This window comes from Protopterus annectens, chromosome 3.part0, assembly GCF_019279795.1.
Source record: "Protopterus annectens isolate FY-2018-M chromosome 3.part0, PAN1.0, whole genome shotgun sequence".
Taxonomy (NCBI): domain Eukaryota; kingdom Metazoa; phylum Chordata; order Ceratodontiformes; family Protopteridae; genus Protopterus; species Protopterus annectens.
In genome coordinates this window covers 838639563-838662243 of record NC_056731.1, presented here as the reverse complement: position 1 = coordinate 838662243, position 22681 = coordinate 838639563, and positions in this window count along the sequence as shown.

The window sequence follows — 22681 nt, the reverse complement described above, 5'->3', positions numbered from 1 at the left end:
CATTTTGGTAGTAAGTTGCTGAATTGCAGATATCAGAGACTGAAGTTCTTTCTTGATGCTGGAATCCTGAGAATTTGTCTTACTGGAACTCATTTCAAACAGAAGTGCTGACAGAGAAATTTCCAAAGTGATTTCTGACAGGAAAATTATTGAAATTTTCTTTCTTTTTTAGATATTATTCAAGAAACTGATGTTCCAAACGTATTTAGAAAGAAAATTATTTCATAAATTAATTTTTAAAGTAATTATTTCCTGTCAATGCTGTGAAATTGGTGGAGCTGAAGAAATCTGCTGCTATCCTGTGTTCATCCTTGGCCACGCCCCCCAATGTAATGAGCTTCTGAAAATACTGTAATCCAGTTCTTTATTACAAATACTGTCATATGCATTTCAATACCTAAAGCTTATACGTTATCTAGTTATGTAAATATTCTCTGCATGGCAACAAAGAAAAGGCTTTCAATGTTGGTAATTCTTTAACAATATGCTTATTAAAGCTTTCTTGCATCTTACAATCTCCGACAAGCTTACCTGATGGTCATTAAAGCATTGCTACTTAAACACAGAGCAACAGGGCACTGCGACAGCATACATTTTCTAAGTAATAAGAAACATAAATCAACAGTATAAAAATATGACAGAAAACCAGAACATTCTGCAAAATCAAGGACAGATGAAAATCCATGGTCGTACTTGTGGTCTATCTTGGATGGGGGAATACTCTACACACTTACACTGCATAACTGCTCCTTGCTTTGCTTGGACACATCCAGAACCACTATAATGGGGAGTGGGGTGCAACAAGTATGTCTCTGGCTGATAGTGATGACTCTGACACTCATACCTCTTAACCTCAGAGCAAAAAATCTGGACAAAGCCATTCATAGAAGTGGGACACAGGCCCAAAAATAAGGACAATTTTTAAATATTGCTCTTATAAACTTATAAAGTAGTAGGTCTTGCATTAGTATGAATTTTCTCAAGGGTATGAAATCTGAAACTCAAATGTCTGCCATTATTTTCTAACTTCAGTCTTTAACGATTAGCCATTAATTTGCCAGAAAACCACAATTTTATGAAAAACAGACCAAACATGTGATGTAAAAATATAAAATTGCTACACAATACAGCTGGGAACCTGTCAAAGAAGGGGAAACTTTTTTAATATTAGCACTAACTTGAGCAGCTGACAAAATAAGAGCACCTACATGCATTTCTGAAATAAAAGTAATCCATAACTCTGATCATTACAGTTATTTATAATTGGAAAACCTCCACATTTTCTTCTAAAATTGTCATTTTGTGGAGGGATTATTAGGAGGAGAGCAACATTTTGAGCCAAAATTGGGGAAAGTTGAGAGGTTTGGATATTCCTAATTCTATAACGCGATTTATTTGCACGTACCTCTCAACCTCTTAATGCAGGAAATCTGGAAAAGGCCAAATATATTGGGGGAACATACAAACTACTAAAAACTGCCCTTGTATAAACTTAAAGACAGTTGATAGAATAACAGGTCTTGCTTTAGCATGCATTTTTCTGAAGGTTATGACATCTGAAACTCATTGTCTGTCATTATTTAGTGACTTCATTCCTAAATGATTTGCCAGAAAACCACAAATTTTATGAGGAACAAACCAAAAATAAGAAGCAAAAATCTATTAATTCTGCAAAAATCTTGACAGTTGAGAGGTGTAGTTCAGCTGGGGCTGTCTTTGAGTTTGCTGCCCTTCTCCCCCTCACAAAATCATGGTCAAATGGAGCCTCCCCCCTGCAGCCATTCCAATGTCCCATTCCTTGGTTATTTCACCCCATTTAGCATAAACACTGTAATGTGCATACTGCTTTACTTCTGCGATGATTTGAATTTCATTTGAAAGTTTTATTTTGCATTTTACACCACAAACACTAATGGATATGTTCAAAACAAAGCAATGCAGTCTCACAATGAAAATAGACTTAGCATTAAAACTTCTCTGCCCTTGAAACTCACATTCATCGAAACAGCATTGAAACCCACATTCAAAGAAAATATATTTTGCCAGTAGCAGATAAAGATTAACTTTGGGCTGTTTTCAAATCATAGGCCCCTTGAACACGAAACATACACATGCTCTTTGTTACACCTTCCTGATTGTATTAAATTATATTCCTTGTACAATACAGTACAGTTGTTAGAGGGCATTTTAAATTTATTGTTTTGAACATTTTTCCAGTAAACAATGAAACAAAATGCATGCACCTATATGACAAAATTGCCCAATTCAGAACATTTCCATCACAAAAGTCTACTCAAACTTCTAAATTCCACCAGTATCAGTAAATATGTACAATCGCTGAAGAAGTAAAAGTCATCTAAATAATTCCACATTAAAGAAATCTGTAACTAATGAGGTTGCTGCTAGCAAACAACGTTATATGTCATTGTTTCATCTACAAATAAAGTGCCTGTTGTCCTTGAGGAATAAATTGCCTATCTTGCATTAACAAAATGATAAGCTGGTAATATCGCAATAGGGAATGGATGGCAAACTAATAACAGGTTCACAGTTGCTAGGTATCTTCGCAAAAATGGACTGCAGCATCCACCCCCTTTACAACACAGTACAGCATCAGCAATGCATTTACCTACTGTGGGAGTAGAACCCACAGCCTTCTGCAAAAGAAGCAAGTAAACTACCTGTTGTGCTATTAACAATGCAAGCAGACTCAGCATAAGCAGCAATAAACTTTTGTTCCCCTGCAGTTCTTAGCTCCTTGTAAAATCTACTCGACACTCAGCTGTACCTCTGAACTTTGCAGCACAAGAAATCTGGAAAAAGACAAAATTTATTGGGTGGGGGGACAAAAGCCCAAAAACCAGGGACACGTTTTAAACATTGCTTGTATAATGTTGGAAAGTTGTTAGAATAAAATGCTGTGTTACCACCATACATTTCACTGCCAAGTCTTGAGCCCAGGGGACCCTGTGCAAAACCTCTTAGCACAAAACACCTGAACAAAGAAAATAATGGGGGAATACAGCCCCCAAATATATTCAGTGAATTCAGTTCTCACCATAGCTGTCAGCCTCATAGAAAAAAACATGTGGACAAAGCCAGTAATTGGGGAATACAGCCCCCAAACATATTCAGTGAATTCAGTCCTCACCATAGCTTTCAACCTTAGCAGAAAAAAACTGGATGAAGCCAATAATGGAGGAATACATTCCCAAAAATAGGGACAAATTTAAAATATCCATGTTATAAACTCAGACAATTGCTAGAATAAAGGTTTTGTATTACCGTGTACTTTCTGAAGAATATGAAGTCTGAAATTCAAATGCCTGTTATTTTTATTTAACATTTGTTAACCAGGGAAGTCTAATTTGGAATAAAAGCCAATTTTCAGCAGAGCAGTGAGAAACACTCCTGAAGCACACACATACCCTGCAGCAAGCTAATCCAGTCTTCTCCTGAAGCACACACCCTGCAGCAAGCTAATCCAGTCTTCTCCTGAAGCACACACACACCCTGCAGCAAGCTAATCCAGTCTTCTCCTGAAGCACACACACACCCTACAGCAAGCTAATCCAGTCTTCTCCTGAAACACACACACATACACACACACACACACACACACACACACACACACACACACACACACACACACACACACACACACACACCCTGCAGCAAGCTATTTGCAGTCTTGTCCTGAAGCACACACACACCCTGCAGCAAGCTAATCCAGTCTTCTCCTGAAGCACACACACACCCTGCATCAAGCTAATCCAGTCTCCTGAAGCACACACACTACCTGCAGCAAGCTAATCCAGTCTTCTCCTGAAGCACACACACTACCTGAAGCAAGCTAATCCAGTCTTCTCCTGAAGCACACCACACACACACTACCTGCAGCAAGCTAATCCAGTCTTCTCCTGAAGCAAGCTAATCCAGTGGCTATCATCGTTGGTCCCGCTAGGCAGTCGCTAATGGCTGTTTTTTTTGGCTCCCTCCCCTGAAGTAAGCAGCTCATTTGTCAGTCCCGCTAGGCAGTCAGGCTCATCCAGTTCTTATGGTTGGTTTCCGGGGCTGGTTTCCCTGTGAGAGTAGGCTGAGTCTCTAGCCTGCAGACAATGCAGTCCGGTTTCCATCTCGTCTGTGCGGTTGTTACCACACAGACTTCTGGGCTGCAGGGCCGAGATGCCTTTCTCCCCTATCCGGACTGCCTAACACAGCAGCCTTGAGTTCTGTGAGTACCAGGAACTCCATGTATGCATGCATGGAGTTCCAAGACTCGTGATATTTTTTATTTTTTCTTCTTTCTTTTCTACTAGGTGGGGGGCTGCATTCCTGCAGTCCTATAGTACGAGCCACCCCTGGTATACATTCTCTGCACTGTTGCATGACTTGGCTAGATGATATGTTTCTGAAAACATCAGATTTATGTATATCTGGCATGGCTTAGTAGTAACTCACTTTGATTATGGTGTGCAGGGTCCTGGGTTCGAGCCTTGCAGAGGCTGTTTATATTGTTGCTGGCCATAACACGGGCTGTTGGATACAGAGTGATTAAGGCACTTTAAAGCAGTTGTAAGTGGGTTTGCGTGTGTTGCGCTGAGGTAAGCACTGCTAACTTCTCGTTACAGTTTCTTATACTCAGCTTCTAAATTGTGTAATCTGTGTAGGCAGTGCTTACCTCCATGCAAACAGGCTTAGACCTGCTTACTGCTGCTTAATAGTACTTACTCCCGCTTACCCCCACACTAATTTCTTTAAAAGAAAAGAAAGCAGGGTTGATAGGAAAGTGGTGAAAATGGGGCACAAAGATGGAAAGACAGTAGAAAAAATAGCTAGGGACGTGCAGGAAGGGTGTAGGGAAGGTCCATAGTTGCCCATTTCTTCTACAGCAAAAGATGTGCATATACACTGAATTTGGAGGTAGATTTGGACACTCAAACCCCTGGTAGGGGGCTGAGGACAACAATAATAAGTTGTGATGCCAATTAGACTGGATTACATGTGTCCAGTGGGCACATGCAAAATGGACAGCTATGTATGGGGCGAGATTTTTTTTGTGGGAACAGATTGACTTTTTTTTAAGGTGAGAGTGGGATGTTGTGGAGGGGGTAGTAAGCATATTTGGGGAGGTAGGTTGGGTAGGTTAACAGACAAGACACACAGGATGCATACAGGGGCAGTATATGATACATGTGGGGGGTAAACACCTTGATGGGGAGGGGGTGTTGGGATATCAGAAGCCCACAAGCCCCTAGTGGTAACAGTGGGACTGATGTCCCCACCTATGGGCAGTCACCACTGCACCTTCATAACCCCAAAGGTGGCTGTGCTGGGGGCTGAGCCGCAGATCCAAGCTGACTCTCTAATCACAACATGTGGCCCTCGAGCTGGTGTAGAAGATCACCGAACTGCTCGTTGATCGCTCTATGCACCACGACCCTGACATGGCAACAGGTGGCAGGTACCTGTCCACGCCCATTCTGGGGGATGAGCCCCATCCCCTGAGGTGGTTCCACCCAAAGTAGGTGCAGGACAAATGGACAGGGAGGTTCAGGTTTGGGCCCCAGACATGCTGGTGCCTGGTGCCTCAGCCAGCTGAGGTAAGACAGGTGGATCTGCTGGGACCGGCCTTCCCAAGTATGCTATAATGTTTAGATTTCACCATCATATATGGGTTAGTAATAGTCCACACATTCCAGGGTTCAGTATAACAGCATGTATAGATATTCCAATTAACCCAGACACCAGATATGGAACAGTCGCATAGCAAACAAAACACATGCATATATGGGACCACAGTGGTAATAAGAACAGCATGCAGGTATCTTGATGGCACCATGCCGACAATGTTGGAATAATTCAATATGGAACATGCATGGTAACCATTAAAATATTTATCAAACAATTGGACATTATCAGAGTCAGTACATACCAGTTGGGGTGGGCATGTTGATTATTGTTGGAGATAAGGTGGGGGGGGGAGAAAGATGTCAATTAACAAGTAGTATATTCCTGTAGTCCACATTATTTTCCTAGTTGGTGCTGTTATCCGTATCTTACAAGTCTTACTACACTGCCCTATAGCCTTATTTTAGTCAGTGATATGGCTGTTGTCATCATTACACATGAACTGGTTTTACCTGCAGCATACACCTCTTACCTGATATACCTGTGGAGCTAATGTTTGTTAACCCTGACTAACTGTTTGTACACATACGCCCGGATTCCAGGTTGATGTTTTGCACTATGCTATCCAACTCTTCCTGCACAGACTCAGGCCATGTGTTGACCACATGCTGGTGTGCCTGGACATATCTAGAATATTGCCCTCTTCTACCTTTAGTGACCTGACACCCACATATACATGCTTTCCTACACAGTTATATTATGTAGCACAGTGTGGGTGACAGTGACCAGTGATCCTTTATTATTCAGAGAAACAAAAACACTCACAATCCCCTACAATACCAGGGTGGACAGTACCAGTACAGGTTATATTGGTCTGTTTTTCTCAGCACAGTGTTTGTATCCAACATACCTGCAGGAGCAATTTTTGTTAGCACTACCAGACTGTTGCCACACAAAGTTTCAGATTAGTATTATGCACATACAGCTCACTCTGTTACTGTGCACACTCTGGTCACAGCTTGACAACATGGAAGTGGAGATAGGCCATACTTGAAATATTACTCTCCTAACAGTTTGAGGGGTTGCTACAGTGACAGGTGTGTTGTCATGATGGTTGACAATCAGTTGTATTCCCTGTTTACTGGATACACATCTGGGATCATCCCACAAACTTACCAGGGGGACAGAGGGACAGGCAGCAGATATGGACACATATACTGGACATTCTGGCCTCTTGTGTATAGTTGTGGGGTATGAATCTGTATGCAGTTTACTTCCACTCCCAGGATTCAGATCATGGCTGTGTTTGCTACAACTTAAACACTGTCCATCACAGTTGTGTCTGCTATATTGATATTGCTGTATATCTCCAATCTGATTTCTGTCTTATTACTCCCCTGTGCTTATGCATTCTGGCCTTGTATAACAACACTCTTATACATAATTCCTAGACAGTTATATGTTGTAGGACAGTGTGTGTAACTGTGATGTGTAATACCTCATTATTCAGAGCAACTGCATATCATTCTTGTATTTCTGGGTACAATGTTGGTATCTGACAGACCTGTGGGAAGAATGTTTATTAGCACTACCTGAATATTCCCACATACAATACCAGGTTCCACATTACTATTATGCACATACATCTCACTTTGTTACTGTACACACTCTGACCACAGCTTAACAATTTGGGTGTGAATGGGACATACGTGGCTTCATATTCACATAAGGTATTGGGGAGTTGCTAGTGTGCCAGGTTTGGTGTCATAGATGTGTGTCAATCAGTTGTATTTCCTGTTTGCTGCCTATACATCTGGGATCATCCCACTGATTTTGCAGGGGGACAGGTTGATAGACAATAGATATGGGCCACTTTAATAGACATTCTGGACATATCTGTACAGTTGTGGGGTATGATTCTGTATGCAGACTACTACCACTGGCAGGATTTGAACCCTGGCTGTGTGCTAAAAAAACAGTTCACATCTCAGTTGCATGTGCTATTTTGTTTTTGTTGTCTAAATTTTCCCTGTTTACAGTCTATGTGTCTCTCAGTTGTACTAAATGGCCTCTGGGATTACACCTGTCATACACAGATATGCCTACACATTCAATTTATGGTGCATGATGTGGGTAACAGTGCTTAATACTACAGTACTATTACATGATAGCAAATCTGCATTACCATATGATACCAGAATATACACATGCAGTCCAGTAGTTAGACCTGTTTTGTCAAGATATTACACTTTTATTGCCATACAAACAATATGAGACTCTTCCTGCCATATTGTTTAGTGTATGCAGTACTTGTCTTGAACAATACAGGTCTTATACTAGCAAATAATTTACTACTACTTTTATTTTTATTTTCTATGACAGTAAAAGCATGAGTTTTACTGACCTGCCTCGCATTACAACCATGCCAGGCAGCAGATGTGGGCCTCCTGGTTCACGGCCCACTCCCTTGCAGCTGTGGGGTCATAAGAGGAATATTTAGCCATACCTATCCATGATATACCTGAGCTGGCACTTATTACACACATACTGGGGTGATACTTACACACATCTGGAATATCCCCTGATGCTATAGCCTCTTGGAGCCACTCCTCCAAGACGTCCCCCTTCCACCGCTTCAGGTTGGCATAGTGGTGCCTGACCTGTTCACCAGTTCGGAGTATGCCAGTGGCACTGGTGAGGTCACGGGCAAGATGGTCCCAGGCCTCTGCCTTATATTGGCAGCCCTGGTACTGGCCCTGCAGCAGTCTCTGTGCATGGTCTTTCACTAGGAGTCCTGCCATGACCTTGGACTCCTGGATGCACCAGCGCTGCGCCTGGAAGTGCATTCCTTCTCCCTTTACTGCCATAGTGCCTGCAAGAGGAAGCTACAACCAGTTATAAGATGTAGTCCCACCTCTTGGATTTAAGTAGGACTGATTTCCCGCACTTTTCTGTGATTGGCCAGTTTTGAAAAGGCTAAGCTATGGGCAAACCTGCTTACCTAAGGTTGGCATCATTTAAAGCGGTATTCCACTGGGCACAAAGAGTTAGATGGTCTACACATTGCTCACACCTCCTAAGCTGGCCTGTGCAATGCTTAGCGCTGCTTACATTAGACTTTCATTATAATGCCTTTTTGGCATTGTGTTATTATTCATTACACATTATATGTATGCTTGGTATCCCTGATTGATGTATACGTACACTCTGTGGGGTCCTTGTGTTTTATTGGAGACTTCAACACTCCATCACAATTACACCTCACTTTTGAGTCTACTGCTGTACTCCAGTTCACATATTTATGTTATGTAGTGGGTTATGGCACATATGACTGTATAATGATGCCTTTCACAGGTTCAGTTTGGTTATACTATGATGAGGACATGTTTACTACTACCTCATTCTTCTACACTTCTGTGATGGCTTGGTGGATAACTACTGGGACTATGGTATATAGGGTCCTGAGTTTGAGACCTGCATGGCTGTTTATTTTGTTGATGGGCAGAACAAGAGCTATTGGATACAGAGTGATTAAGGCACTTTTGAGCAGTTGTAAGCAGGGTTGCATGACGGTAACCACTGCTTACCTACTGTTACATCTGCCTACAGAGTGTTAGCTTTAGAATTGTTAAGCCAGTGTAGGCATTGCTTACTGCTGTGCAAAGTGGCTTAAGGCTGCTTACTAGTGCTTACATATGCTTACTACTGCTTATTTGTGCTTAGACCTGCTTACTAGTGCCTTATTCTTTATCACACTGACACCTCACATGTGCATTTACTGCAGTATTCTAGTTCATAAATGTTAGAGAAAAATACTTTAAAAAGACCAAAAGCATAAGGTTCAGTTCAGGTATCTTTATTCTTGTGCAAGGAGACAAAAAATGCAGTTACAGAGTTTGTCTGACTAAATCAGGAAGTGTCACAGTTATTATACCCTTCTTTCAAGACATTGCCCACTACGACTGACATAGCAGATCACCAGTTCACAATTCTGTTACTTTACAGATGTTTCTCACATTTCTAGCTGACTCTTCAAAGTTTAAAAAAGATTTTTTCAGTAAACAGGATGGCCTTGATGACCACCGGTCAATTATAACTTTCTTGCTATGTGATGTTACAAGTCTAGGTACTATGGCTAATTTAAGTGCAATGCAAGTACAGATTTTTGAAGCAGTTTATTGTTCGTGGTATCTAACTATCTTGCAGCTTGTGCACTTTTTCATCAACACGAACAGAGCTTATTGTCCATAATGAGTGGATCTACAGAAATTATTATTATTCTCCTTTTAATTTCCTGACCAAGCAGAAAATCACCTGCTTTCCAGTACATTTCCAAGGCATAAACATGTATTTTGCTGTGCTAGCAAACTAGGTCAGAGTGCATCTTGCAGTGTCAGAAAGCACAATTTCAGAAAAGCATATTTTCAGTTTCAATTAAAACTAATGCTGCATATAGAATAAAAATGTGTTAATCTTCCCTTATTAAAATAAGCATTGCACACATATGTTAATACATATTTTTCTAACATTTCCCCCCTGTTAATACTTTTTATTCTATTTCAAAAGCATAAACAGTTTGTTTCTTCTCCTAAACTCTTCCTTTGAGGATTTGCAGCTAAGAGAGTCATTCAGTTTAAACTTATGAAAGTGTTTCCTTTTTCAACAGTTCTTCAATTTCAGTACTTTGATACAAAGTCTCAGAAACTGACATGTCTATAAAATCTTTGATTAATTTTTTCATGCAGGGAATTCTACAGCAAATGCATGCTCCTAACAAAAGTAATCCCACACAAATGGCAATCAGGATGTTCATTGGGATGGAACCTCACCCCACAAACAAATTCTGGAAAAAGTCCATCAGTGGGTTTGGGCCTGGCCTGGTCATGTCTGACACCTGTAGGATCACTTCCAAATGATCATTAATTTTGTGCTTATTGTCGGGAATGAATAAACAGCACTCGTCTTTGATTAAAGCGCATGTACCACCTCTCGCCGCTAGGGTGAAGTCAGAAGCACCACAGTTCTCATTGCATTCAGTTCATCAGTCATTAATTCAAGAGCAGACAAAGTTGCATTGCTCATGACCTTGAGAAGTTTGGATAGCTTTCTCAGTTCCCAAATTGATTTAACTGTACCATATGCAGGGGCTATGCCAGCCCAGGATATGATAGTGTCACTCAAGTCCATGTGTGCTAGTTTACTTTTGTCTTTCACTGAGTTATGGTTTATCCAGCCTGCTACGATCTGTCCCACTGGATTCTCAGGTTTCTTGATTGGATTTTCAGATTTCTTTGTAACATCTTTGACGTTTTGAATTCTCCCATGAGGCAAAGCTGTAGTGTGTCATATGGCCGGGACCAGGTAACCCAAAAAACAACTGCCGGACCAATTCTCAGGCAACCATTTGTATGCCTTTTTCCCACATATGAAATAACAGTTTTCTACCTTAGTACTGATATACACCTTCCCTACATGAAACATTTTCTTATCTATAATAGACAGTTGCTTTAAAAGAACAGGATTATGTCCTATATCATTGACAGTTTTATGCAAGGACTTAAAGTATTAGTCATAATCTGCATCACAAATTGTTTCTGTATTTTTAGCATTTTTAGGTTTAATATAACATTTATAAGAAACAGTCACATTACATCTACTCCAACCTACTTGAATCGTGTCCTTCTTAAAAAAGCATACATTTCCTGTTTGTGTAACAGGTAGAAATAATGCAATTTTGTCTCTAGATTTCACAGGTGTAGTCTCAAAAATCAAGTTTTCCCAGGTCTCATTGACCCCTAGGGGGACAGCAGCCATCAATAATCCCCCGTATGCTGTTGGTATAGCTGTGCAAATCCAACAATTTGAAATATTAAAAGTCTCAGCATACACATATTTGATTGCTTGGTAAGTGTTAAAGTTCGGATGCCAGTCTATGAGTGTTGAATCACGTTTGTTCAGTCTAGCTGGTGTGGCTGATGAAAAGAAAGGCCACAGCAAAAGCCACAGTAAAAAGAACATTGTCACTAATGCAGTTATTAAGATGATTATGCAACACTGCTGAATATACTGCTGAAATCGTTCAGTATTTCTATTGTCTCTAGGTCTTGTCATCATTTTACTGCTGCGGTGTGTTAGCAAGAGTTTTATCAAGTTCAAAGTTTTTGACTAGATTACAGTGTGTCAAATGAATCCAAGATGAACGTTCCGCAATCTTGACTGCTGTGGGCGTGCTCAGCAGTACTTGATACAAACCTTCCCACTTTGGTGTCATCCAATTCTTCTTTTTGATTGTCTTCACCCAGACCCAAGTGCCTGGGGCTACTGCTACTTCGAATGGGTTAGTTTGGTCTTTATCTGAAACAGAATTAAACTGTAAAAGATGTTTGTTATTTAGCATATTCCTCATGTAATCTGCAAGTGTCCAATCTGCTTCCTGGTCTGCAGGCATGAGAGGTTTCCACCGAGGTATATAATAAGCTCTTCTGAAAATATTTTCAAAAGGTGTCAGTCCTTTTGCATTCGGAACAGTTCTCATGCTCAACAGTGCCAGGGGCAAACAGTACACCCAGTTCTTTTGTGTTTCTACTATAAGTTTCTTAAGCTTATTCTTTAAAACTCCATTGTGCCTCTCTACCAACCCTGCAGACTGAGGGTGATATGCACAGTGATGTTTTAAAGAAATCCCAAAATACTGACTTAGCTGTTGTATAGTTTGGTTAACGAAATGTGTACCATTGTCACTGTAGATCCTTTCCGGTATGCAAAATCTAGGAATAATCTCTTTAACTAGGGTCTTTGCAACAGTGGCTGCATCTGGTTTACTAGTCGGAAAGGCCTCCACCCATTTGGAGAACATATCCACAATGACAAGGCAGTACTTGTTGTTTTCACATTTGCTCAATTCTATGAAATCCATACAGATAGTATGAAACAGATACGGTGGTGTAGGGAAACTCCCTTGCTTGGGCTTTAATGCCCCCTGTGCATGATGTTTATTACAAGTGTGACATGACAGGCAACATTTTTTAGTGTAGTTTGTAAACCCATACATAGCGAACACCCGATTCACTAACTGTACCATCCCCCCTGTTGAGACATGGCTCTGCCCATGGCTCAACAAAGCTGCATATCTAAATAAATTAGACAGTAATATCGGTTTTCCCTCTTTGGAGATGTACAGCCCTTCCTTGAGAATTACTCCTCGTCTTTTCCATTTTGTTTTCCAGCCTGTGTAGTAAGTGTCTGCATTGTTTTCAACATTTCTAAGTCTAAAATCTCAGAAGGTTGTAATTCCTCGTTCAAAAGAAATGCTTCTGAGGCTGCTTGCTTTGCAGCTGTGTCAGCTCTCGCATTGCCTTTTGAAATCCTATCTTGTTGTTTTGTATGAGCTATGCATTTTCAAATAGCTACTTTCTGAGGCAACTGAATAGAATCTAAAAAATCTAAAATAAACTGTGCATGGTTAATCGGTTTGCCAGTAGATGTCACCATTCCTCGATTCTTCCACTGTTGTGCAAAAACATGTACAGTAGAAAAAGCATACTGGCTGTCTGTAAAAATGTTTACGCTTTTACCTTTTGCTAAGGAACATGCCCGTGTCAAGGCAATCAATTCTGCTGCTTGAGCAGATAAGTTATGTGGTAGAGGTTTTGCTTCTACAATCTCAGTATCAGAAACTACTGCATAACCTTTTAGGTTCTGTCCTGTAGGACTCCTTTTGCATGAGCCATCCATGTAATATGTCACCTCAGCATCATCCAAGGGAACATCTGTGAGGTCTTTTCTAGGCAGTGTCTTTTGCTCAATTACCTGCAGGCAGTTATGGGGTGTGCCATCCACAGGAGTTGGGAGCAAGGTAGACGGATTCAAAGTAGTACATCGTTCAATTGTCATGTGAGGTTGACTCAGCAATATAGTCATACAAGAAAGATGCCTAGCAGGGGAAAGATATGCTACTTTTTCGTGCAGTAAAATGATTGCGACTGCATGAGGCACTCTCAATGTGAGAGGTTGGAATAACACTACTGAGGCTGAAGCCTGCACTGCCATTGCAGCTGCAACTACTGCTTGTACACAGTGGGGTAGAGACCGCGCCACTGGGTCCAGTTGTGATGAATAATAAACAATGGGGCGTTGTTTGTCCCCGTGCTGTAAAATAAAAATAAAATAAAATTGAGTCAATACTGATGTCATATAACCTTGCTTGCAATCTACAGTTTGGAAAAAATGTTTGTGATAATTTGGTAATCCTAAAACTAATGATGATGCTATCAATTGTTTCAGCTTGCAGAAGGTTAATTCTGCTTCTGGTGTCCACTGTATTAAATCTTGTGCTGCCATAGGCATCTTAAAAATCAGGTCGGTTAAAGGTGCAGATTCCAAAGCATAGTTTGGGATCCAGCTCTGACAAAAATTAGTTGTACCCAAGAAAGACATCATTTCCTTCTTGGTTGTGGGTTTTGGTGCTTGTAAGATCGCTACTTTTCTGTCCTCATCTAATGTTCTGCCATCTTTGGATATTACATATCCAAGGTATTTCACTTGTTTTCTCCAAAGCTGCAATTTATTTTTGCTTACTTTGTGTCCTTCAACTGCTAAGAATTTTAATAATGCTATAGTATCTTCCTTACAATCTTGCTGGGTAGTGGTGGCCAGCAGGATGTCATCAACATAAAGTAAAATTTGACTACCTCTCGGTGGGATAAATCCTGCTAAATTACTTGCCATCTCTTGTGAGAATATTGTTGGGCTTTCACTATAGCCCTGTGGTAGTCGCGTATATGTATACCGCTTCCCCTGAAATGTAAATGCAAACCAATACTGGCTGCCAGGGTGTATCAGTATCGAAAAGAACACATTGCTGATATCTACCACAGAAAAGTACTTCTGTTGAGGTTTTAAATCATTCAACAAGGTATGTGGATCTGGCACCATAGGTGCTCTTGGTATTACTGCGTCATTCACAGCTTGTAAATCTTGGACCATACGCCATTCTCCGTTAGCTTTTCTAACTGGGAATAAGGGTGTGTTACATGGCGAATCGGGGGATTCCACCAGTATTCCCTTCTTAAGCAAAGCTGCTATGATAGGTTTAATACCTGCCTCTGCATCTTTTCTCAAGGGATACTGTCTCTTTTGTGGTCTAAATGCTGACTTTGGCATGATAGTAACTGGTCCTGCTGTGCGAATTAGTCCTACGTCTGATTTTCCTGTTGACTAGAGTTTCTGGTATGTCTAACAAAGCTTTTTCTTCCTCTTCTAATAAGAGAGCTTCTCAGCTGTCTTTGCTGGACTGCAAGTGTACAGCTGGATGTGTTTGTGTTATCCAGTTCAGTTTCTTGTCTTTGTATTCCCTGTTCTGACAGTTCTGATTCTGTCTGTTTTTCCCATTTTGTAACTTTTTCTCCTAGGTCTATCCATTTTACACCTTCCTCCTTAGTTAAACTAACATGCGGTATTAGATTCGATTTGTAAAGTGAGAAGAACTCCTGGGGTAATGAACAGCTAACTACACTGTTCCCTTTCATGTCCCAGTACAAATTACACAGTATTAATCTGTTTGCATGATTCTTAAACAATTCTTGTTCATATTCTTTGTCAGGTCCTGGTGTATTACAATAATACAGAGTACAGTGCAACAGGTGTTGTATGTCAATGCAAAGGGAGTGGAACTTACTGATAGCTACATTCATTAACTCTTCAGTTACTGCTCCAGGGCCAGACGTAACTAAGTCCTGGCTGTACCAGTAAAATGTCTCACCTTCCGTTTGCACTGCAAAAGTATTAGTCTGTCGCTGTGCTTCCATACCCTGCATGGCTGGAACTACTGCTATGCCTAATAATTGCATAAGATCTCTGCCCAAAAGGTTCACTGGGCATTTTGCAGAAACAACAATTTTGCTTTTCTGAGTTAATCCTGAAACAGGATCTGTTATTGTAATGTTATGGGAGAGAGGCTCCCGATACAGCTGTCCATTATCTGCTTTTACTAGTATAAAGTCATGTGATTCTGAATTTTCTGGTAGTTTGGAGGGGTGTACCAGGGTTCGTGACACCTCTGAATTGCACAAAAATTTGACTTCCCTCCCTTCTACCAGGAGTGTCACTTCTGGTTTTGTGTCAGCCAAATAGAGCTCTAAACTCAATAAGGCTAGGTCTAATATTTTGTTTTCTTCACTAGCGGTAGCTTCCTGCACTTTCTCTATTATCACATTCTCTGCTCCTTCTATCACATTGTCATTTGTCCTTTCTCTATTATTCCTATCTAGTGATTCTTGACTTTCATATAGTCAGTCCTCACCCTCATCGTTTTTGTCTTCCACTGCTGCCTTCTTATTTTTCCTGCAATCCCTTGCCATGTGTCCTTTTTTTCTGGCATTTGAAGCACTCACCTCTTTTCTTTCTCCCTTCAAAATCCTCTGATCGCTGATCAGATTGTTTGTTTCCCTGGGCATTCTTTTTGCCCTTTTGTCCGGACTGTACTAAATAAACTTCTCCATCTTCCACAGCAAATACATGGGCTTTCTTTTTCTTTTTATTGTTAAAATGCCTTTCGGTATGTCTAGCATATTCAAGCAGTGATTGTAATCTGCTTGTACGATGGTCTACCATGTGTTTAGTAAGGAAACTACTTATGGGTGCGATACTGCCTTTCAAAAATGCATTCTTTTAACTGCTGCTCATAGGGGGAATCTTGTGTCTGATCTTCAGGCACTTGCATTCCACAGTGATTGTTAAAACATTCCAATAATCTGGAAAAATATCTATCAACAGTTTCACTCTCTTGTTGGATGCATTGATTAATGCAAGTCCAGTCTGCCCTAGGCTTCCATTTCTCAGAAATTCGGTCTGTCAGACCTTTCACTCTGTTGTCTAGTTCTGCACTGCTATGTGGGAGGGGCCTAAGTGCAGCATCACAGGGATTCCAGTTGCCACTGATCATGTGCCAATCTGGACCTACTATTTGTCTGACCACTTTTTCTACTTCCTCTCCGTTTAAGTGATAACTTAATCTCATGCCCTGTAAGTCTTCTAAGAACTTTCTAAAATTAACTTTTGAATGGGGAATTCCCTCTGTGGCTTTCCGGATGTCTTCTGGTGTCCACTGTCTGTATACTACGATAGTTGGGTTCTGCCTTTCTTGACATGCCTGAGGATTTGGTACTTCTATGAGTGGGCATATCTCTTCTTCACTCATAGCCAGTGAATTTCCATTCATTTGATATAATTTAATATCCCCTTTTAAATTACGTGTTCGAGACCTAGTCTCGATAGGATCTCTAACAAACGGTAGTGGTTTTATAGGAACAACTGGATATCGTGGAGGTGGGTCAGTTTGTTCTTTTGCTTCATATTCCGGTAAGGGAACTGGTAAGGGAACTGAAACCAGAGTGGGCGGAGGGGCCGATGCTATAACCAAGTTATTATCCTCTTTGTCTAGAAACATTGCTTTTGAATTTTTATTCTTTTGTTCTCTTCGGTTTGCTTTCTCAATCCACCTGTGTGCCTGAGGAACTCCTAATTTACGCTATTTTTTAACCCGACCTTTAGAATCGTTTTTTAGCTGTCTAATAAGTTTGATAAGCGAGGATCTTTCTAGTTTCCCATCAAATTCATATTTATTAACCCATTTAGTATAATATTTAACGTTGTTGGCGTGCTGTGATTGCATATATTTTACATCTTCGGTTAACGGTGGGCTTTGGGGTCCTTTCGTTTTTGTGCACGTATTACCCATTTTGTTCTAACCTTTTAAATGTTACGTAACCCTTTTATTTTTTAATGTGGTACAACCAAGTGTTTACAGTCTCTTCAGACTACCTGCCTACTTATTCTGTTTTCCTGATCTATGACAAGATAGCAATATTTCTGTCCCTGAATTTTAAAAATTCTCACAGAACAAATACAATCAAGTCCCTGATCTAAAACAGAAAAAAAGTAGATTTGTCTTACCTGAGCCTCAGCGATTGGTCACTCACTGTTTAAATGGAACCCGCCTTCAGTCGTAGATCAGAAAAGTGACTGGCCTCTTTTGCACAACAATTCAGTCGGAGGTCTTTCAATGAAGAAAATCCGATGTGGCATCTTCCCTGCGCAGTTTCATGCCACCTGGCCCATCTGATCCCAGGCTAAACGAGGGTTTCCGGCTCCAAAGGACCAAAAAAGTGTTAGAGAAAAATACTTTAAAATGACCAAAAGCATAAGGTTCAGTTCAGGTATCTTTATTCTTGCGCAAGGAGACAAAAAATGCAGTTACAGAGTTTGTCTGACTAAATCAGGAAGTGTCACAGTTATTATACCTTTCTTTCAAGACATTGCCCACTATGACTGATGTAGCAGATCACCAGTTCACAATTCTGTTACTTTACAGATGTTTCTCACATTTCTAGCTGACTCTTCAAAGTTTAAAAAAGATTTTTTCAGTAAACAGGATGGCCTTGACGACCACCGGTCAGTTATAACTTTCTTGCTATGTGATGTTACAAGTCTAGGTACTATGGCTAATTCAAGCACAATGCAAATACAGATTTCTGAAGCAGTTCATTGTTTATAGTATCTAACTATCTTGCAGCTTGTGCACTTTTTCATCAACACGAGCAGAGCTTATTGTCCATAATGAATGGATCTACAGAAATTATTATTATTCTCCTTTTAATTTCCTGACCAAGCAGAAAATCACCTGCTTTCCAGTACATTTCCAAGGCATAAATATGTATTTTGCTGTGCTAGCAAACTAGGTCAGAGTGCATCTTGCAGTGTCAGAAAGCACAATTTCAGAAAAGCATATTTTCAGTTTCAAATAAAACTAATGCTGCATATAGAATAAAAATGTGTTAATCTTCCCTTATTAAAATAAGCATTGCACACATGTTAATACATATTTTTCTAACAATAAATATATGTTATTTAGTGGGTTATGCAACAAAAATATTGGTCATAACGTGCTTTGCCATGTAAAATAAAGTGTACTGCAGTGGGACATGAACCGGGAATGCCTGCTCGTTAGGCGAATGCTCTGCCAACTACACTATTGCTGTGCTGCTTCATTTGCATATATCTTCCTTGTTATCCTCTTCAGCCTTTTAAGCTGCTTTAACCGTAGCTAAGCGATGGGCACACACGCACACCTACTGTTAGCTTCAATCGGCTTTTTAAAAAAAATAGGGTTTCTTCATTTTATTACTGCATTCTGTTGCTGTTATACACAAAGGGGACTGTTGGTGGGGATATGCGGTCACCTGTGAGTGGTCTCGCTCATTGCATACCCCTTTCTACTGTTGTACATTGCAGGGGCGTGTTTATTCTGAGGGCTCTTCTCTCAGACACGCCCTGCACTCTTATACACTTCTTGTAAGCCTAGGAGCTCAGGCAGAACGCTTTATTAATATGCATGGGGAGCTGCCATCCTGCTTTTAAACAGTCGCTTCCATGCAGGACTAAGTTAATCTTGCACGAAAGTTTAATAAATCTGGGGGAATGACTCTGTCGTTTAGTTTGTTGGACTGGTTAATAACAGTAAGGTTAGCCCTAGTTGATGCAACAATGGTCACATGGTTGGGGACCTCTAATTTAAGGATCTGTGTGTAGGAAATATTTTATCTGATGAAGTCTAGTTATTTTACTAGACGAAAAGTTCTTTATACTACTTTATTTGTTTTTTTTTCAATTTGTTTTTATCACTTGTTTTATTAAACCTTTTGTGAATGTAAATGAATGGACCTTTTAGCCTTGTTGTTGCAGCAGTTGTTTCTTGTATTTATAGAGTTTGGCTCCTTTACATTTGCCTAGTTGGGCAATTCTTTCTGGGGGAATGGAGGCAAGAAATTCCCTGGATAGGCAAGAGCCCTATGGCCCATTCCTTCCTGCCCAGGAACTCCCATCAGCCATCTTTTCCCTAGTGAGAGATGGGCAGTAGAGAGCAAGCCAGCTTTCTGGTCCTGCAAAGCAACTTACCTTCTCCCCTTGAGAAAGCCCCCACTGGATCTACTGAGCCCTGCAGTTACTATCTTCTGAGGGGATGTGTGCATTCAAATAATAGTTTTAGTTACCTCTCAGCTATGCATGAGCTTGGACAGCTAGGAACAGCACTGAATGACCTCCTTGTGTTTGCTAGTTGTAGTCCAAGTGATGAACCAGAGCCCCGTCCTCCCTTCAGGATGGTCACCCTAGCAGTCGCTGCTCATTTCCATCATGTTTGTGGCGCTAGTTGAACTGTGGTTGCCTGCAGTATAGTCAGGGCTTTATTCTTATATGCCACAGAGCCTGTTACAACATGCAACATGCTTTTATCCCCATAATTGTACTTTCAATTTATTTTATTTTTTGCTGCTTTAAATTGAGTTCATAGTCTTCACCTAGACTGCAAAAACATGCCTCTAGGTTGATTGTTAATACAAAATTTTCCATAGCTGTGATCATGACTGCAATCATATGAGTGTATGTGTACAGCACTGGCCTTGACATCCAGTTTTGTGTTGGTTCCTACTTTGTCCTCATTGCTTGCCAAGATAGGTTCTGCTCCCTCCAAAGCCTTGAAGTGAATATAAGTAGGCATAAAAAAATGGATAAACAATAATTTCCTAATAGTCTGTGAGGTAATATAGTCCTCAAATGGTGCAGTAACTGAAATCTTTCAAACAGTACAAGGTAAATAAAATATGTTTGCAATTATAAATTGCTTTATGTAGGTTTTACATATAATCCTAATCTTTTACTCTATACAGTGTAATATTATTGTCATGGCCATATGCTGCAAAAGGTTAAGGTTATAAGCTACTGATATGCCTCACCTAATAATCCTTGGAATCAAACATTGCTCCAGGGTTGTATTTGTAAAGAGGGCACTTTGGTCTAGTGGGCTTACTCGGTTATCACATTATTACAGTTTGTTTTATAAGTGAACAGTGCACAAAAATCAACCTGAGTGTCAGACTACTCAGTTTATTAGCACGGTAAAACATGGTCATTTCTGATTGTTGATACCACTACTGTCATTATGGCCCTTAGAAAATGTTGTCATATTTACATATCACTTCCAGAAGAAGTATACATTAATTAATTTGTTTATTTTTATCCACCAGTGAGTAATGTTTTATCATCATTTTGTACCTTCTTTGAGGTCATCAAGGCTACTAGGTGATTAGAAATACGATTTTCTTTTTCTGCAAAGTACAGACTGAGAATTTTGCTATGAAAGAATGTTTCAACTAAGAGAAGAAAAACAAAAACAACTAGAGACCTGATTAAATAGTTTCCTGAAGGTACATCTGTACTGTCTTAACACTCTGCAGACGGGAAAAATCTCATGACACCTGTCACTGGTTCAATAAAGCCAAATAATCTAGAGCTTTCCTGGTATGGAATTCTTGCAAAAACATGCCATAAGACTAAACTTTTTGCATGCAGAATTTAAAGAAGCATAAGATGTATTTGCATTATGTAAAAACAAAATATCAAATATCCAATGACTTTTTGAAACCTTGCAGTTAGTGGTGCACATACTTCCAGAAGGCAAATCACACTTTTTGCTAAAACCTCTAGCTAATGAGATCTGTCACAGTTTCTCTGTCTGCATTTACACCAACTGCTGTGTTATTTATGTCAGTTACCTGACATGGATGCTAATAAAAACACAATAAAGGTATTCTTCCTTCTATAATTTCTAAAATCTTTTTCATCTGTTATTGAAACTAAATAGATATTAGTAATGTCCGTACTTCACAAAGGCAATAAAGAAAATATTTTGTTCTTATTTACCTAACTTGCCTTCAGACATCTGCATCTGAATAGTTGAAACATTAAAAACTGATGTATCATCTACAGCCAAATTCACAGAGTTTTGCCTACACCCTGATTTCACAACAATAAGGTAATGCAGTGCTTGAAATGTACTCATTCAGGTCTGTGATTAGGCAGAAGGTCTTTAGCAAAGTGATACCTGCTGCTTGAAAACAGCTCCCTGCAAATGTAAGTAATATAAGAACTACTGTGAATTTCAGGCCATGGTATTAAATTTGCTATAGAGGTTATGTATGCAGCTTGGAATATTGGTTATGGAAAGTACTTGGTCCTTTAGAGTACTATGATACTTGTGTGGTTTTATTTTATGCAACATTTGGCATTTCTTTATATGCCCCTCTTAGGTCAGAAGTCTCTGGTGCTTATGTCTTTACCCGTTCTTTTCCCTGGGTTTGCCCTCAAGGATCTTCCTTCGAGTCATTGATTAGCTGAACTTCTATTAACTTGATACTTTCTGTGATGCAGTGTCTGTCTCCCATGGCTGAATGGGATCTTACGAGCAGTTTGTCTACATGGTTAAAACAAACTAATTAACTAAACTGGATTGTCAGTTGTGCACATTTTGGTACAGCTTTCAATTCTGCAGTGTCTTTAGTTTGTAATATAAGACATGAAGGTCTGTGTTATGTTTACCTATGACTTTTTGGTTAACAAGTTGTATATATATATTTTTTTTTAGTTTTTTCTCAACTTCTCTTGTATAAGCAACCTTTGCTTATTTACTTAAAAAAAAGCACAAAATGATTTACTGGCATTCATAGCTGGCAAAGCACTTAGCGAGTACTGTCAAACAAACAGCAACACATCAGGACAACATTTTGTGAGTGTTAAAGTTAATTTAGAGGCACAGCTGGAAGAAACAAATCGTTTTTCATTTGTGAGAAACTAGTGCAAGACCTGGTCTTTATAACACTTAAGATGATGCTTAACAGTTATTAAGACCGGAGCTTGCAATACTTGTTTGCCATTTTTATTATTATTATTATTATTATTTAGTCAGTTACAAGTTGTGTAATCTGTACTATATTTTCATTAAATATATTTGAGAATGAATGGCACATTATTTACAACTGTTTTTGGATAACGTATTTTGCATAAATTTGCTATATATGTAATTTAATTCTCTTAATTAGAAGTATTCTTGCATGCTGTGACTGAATATTTATCAGTCCATATATCTACACACACACACACACACACACACACACACACACACACACACACACACACACACACACACACACACACACAC